Here is a 3,054-nt window from a genome sequence, read left to right as displayed (position 1 = left end):
GACAACCACGTGACACGTGGGGTAGGTCCGGGTGTCCCCGTGGACGCAGGTCACCTCCATCGGCTCCCCTGCCTTCCCACCCGCCAGGTCGGGGCGAAGGAGGGTAACCGCACTGCCGGTGTCCAGGAGGGCCTGCGTGTCCTGGTTCATCACCCGCACCGGGATGGTCGGACTACCAGAGGTTCCCTGCGCCCAGCAGGTCGCCAGCATACAGGGCCGACCCGTCCCCACGTCCGCGCCGGCCGGCGGCGCAGCCCCGTCCCGGCCTCGCGCTGCGGCCTTCTCTCCCGCTGCGGCGGCGGCGTCCCTTGCGGCGGCAGCGGCGTCCCTTGCGGCGGCGGCGACGTCCCTTGCGGCGGCGGCGGCGTCCCTTGCGGCGGCGGCGGCGTCCCTTGCGGCGGCGGCGGCGTCCCTTGCGGCGGCGGCGGCGTCCCTTGCGGCGGCGGCGGCGTCCCTTGCGGCGGCGGCGGCGTCCCTTGCGGCGGCGGCGGCGTCCCTTGCGGCGGCGGCGGCGTCTCTTGCGGCGGCAGCAGCGTCTCTTGCGGCGGCAGCAGCGTCTCTTGCGGGGGGTCGTAGTGGGATCTTCGTGCCTGCATTCTCCACCATGTGTGGCAACCCGCTACCCAAATGAGCCGGGTTCCACGGACAAACGACACTTTGGTGTGCTGGATAAGCCATTGCAGGCATTTATTAACAATCCACTTCAATCAAACAGGGTTCTCGGGTTCTCACGGTCTCTAGGGCCTCCGTGGGCCTCTAGCTGCACGAGGACCCGAGCGCTTCCTTCTTCCTCCCGACCCGTGCTGTGCTGTGCTGTGCTGTGCTGTGCTGTGCCGTGCCGTGCCGTGCTGTGCTGTGCTGTGCCTCCTTTTAAAATGGCCCCCGTGCTTTCGGCCAGGTGTCCCCCAATCACCCTGATTGGGGTGCCGAAAGGGCTGCTCTCTCTCGCCGGCTGGTGGGTGGGGGTGGTACACCCCGTCCTCTACGGTACCCCGGGCCCGTCCAGGCCGGGGACCACGTGGCGGGATGCCACACCATTATTGAACAAATGAAAGAAAGGTGGTGAAAACATCTGTCGTATAAAAAAAGCGAAACATTTTAAAACCATATACAATAATATTTATTATTTATTTGCAAACTTTTACACGTAAACATAATTGTGTCCCTAATCTTCCACGTACAGCATCTGAGGGGTATTCCGTCAAAGTCGCTAACGAAAGCGGAGCTTAGTTGATTAAGCCCGGATAGAACTAACGCCAACTTCCACTTGAGGCTAAAGCCATTCCATCAACGTAGTTCAGCCGCGCCTTGCTCAGGCTAGTTCAAGCCAGGCTTACGTTATTGTGGATTACGCACGCTCACGAGATATGTAACCAGCCCAGAACCGTGAATGTTGAATCATGGATCAAATGTCTGAGAAGGACCGAGCGGGATCTTTTCCAGAGGTGAACAGAAGCTGATTATGGAGGTCTATGAGGAGTACAAGCATATAATAAATCAAAAAGGGAACACCGTAACCATTAATAAAAACAGGGAGGCTGCCTGGCAATAAAATCGCAGATCTTCTGAATGAATAATAATAACAATGGATTGAATTTATATAGCGCTATTCTAGACACTCAAAGACGCTTTACAATGAAGGGGAGACCTCACAAACCACCACCAGTATGTAGCACCCACTTGGGTGATGCACAGCAGCCAATCTGCGCCAGAATGCTCACCACACACCAGCTTGAGGTGGAGAGTGAGGGAATTAATGAGTCAGCCAATTATACAGGAGGATGATTAGGGGGCCAGATTGAATGAGCCTGATTGGGCCAGAACACCGGGGAAACCCCTACTCTTTGCGATAAGTGCCCAGGGATCTTTTATGACCTCAGTGTGTCAGGACCTCGGTTTTACGTCTCCTCCGAAGGACGGCGACTACCGCAGCACAGTGTCCCCATCACTGCACTGGGGCATCGGGATTGATGTTAAGGCCAGAGGGAAGAGTGCCACCTATTGGCCACCACCCGACACCACTTACAGCACCTGTTATTCCCAGGCGGTCTCCTATCCAAGTACTAACCAGGCCCGACCATGCTTAGCTTCCGAGATCAGACGAGATCGGGCGTATCCATGGTGGTAAGGCTGTTTAAGTAGTATCAGACCTGCAAACTCCAGAGTAAAAGAGGTGACAGTGTCGGGGGGGGGAGGGGAATTTGAGATATACGGCTACTCAAATTCTGAGCTACCCTGGGCGGGATTTAGCGTGAATATTCATTACCGAGGTTGTAGCACACAATACAATGAAAGGATTTCAAATGACAGACTTGGATGCAAAATGTAGCCCTTTATTATACAGAAATTTGCTGTTGGTGTATTAGCCTAGGACAACACCCTTACCCGATTATTTATCGAAATAGCCCTATGTTGTTAGAATTTACAAACTTTTAATTTAATTTTTTTAACTCTTTATTTATAGCATTTTTACATGTTTACACAAAGTACAAACAACACAAAGAACAGTGTGGGGCACTACAATTGAGCATAGATAATTCCACATGTCCACGTCAAATGACCTTTAAATGTCCACAGACTCTCACAGTGAAGAAGCGTCCAATTCTTCTGAACGAAAGGCAGTCAATTTTTCCCATTTTCTGAGGAAAATTTCTCCTTTAGATCTTAGAGAAAAAGTCATCCTTTCCATTGTAAAGATCTCCTTGATTATATCCCTCCACTGTTGAAGGCTTGGAGGCTGAGGTTTGTACCAATGCCTTGTAATCGCTTTTTTGCAGGCAATAAACAATATTTTACACAAATACCAGTCCTTTTTATCAATAACATCATCTCTTACTATACCTAAATACAGGACCTTAGATTCAGATTCAGATTCTTTATTGTCCTTGTTTAACAGAGTTAATCAACGAAATTAAGTTTAGAGCATCACCACTGGCATAGTATATAAATATAACTATATTAATAAATAAAAAAATAAAAATAAAAAAAGATAAATAGATAAGTAAATAAATAAATAACAATAATAACTTGAATAAGAATGCAGCCAAGTCCAGT

The 3,054-nt window shown here is 50.7% G+C and overlaps 1 pseudogene; it reads right to left on the bottom strand.

Moving 5' to 3' along the window:
• Positions 1-2,019: 2,019 nt before the first annotated feature.
• LOC132453109 (5S ribosomal RNA) lies at positions 2,020-2,138 on the bottom strand (annotated as a pseudogene).
• Positions 2,139-3,054: the final 916 nt, after the last annotated feature.

Source organism: Gadus macrocephalus, chromosome 2, assembly GCF_031168955.1.
Source record: "Gadus macrocephalus chromosome 2, ASM3116895v1".
NCBI lineage: Eukaryota > Metazoa > Chordata > Actinopteri > Gadiformes > Gadidae > Gadus > Gadus macrocephalus.
The sequence above is the reverse complement of the archived record's forward strand: the minus strand, read 5'-3'. Positions and strand labels throughout refer to the sequence as shown.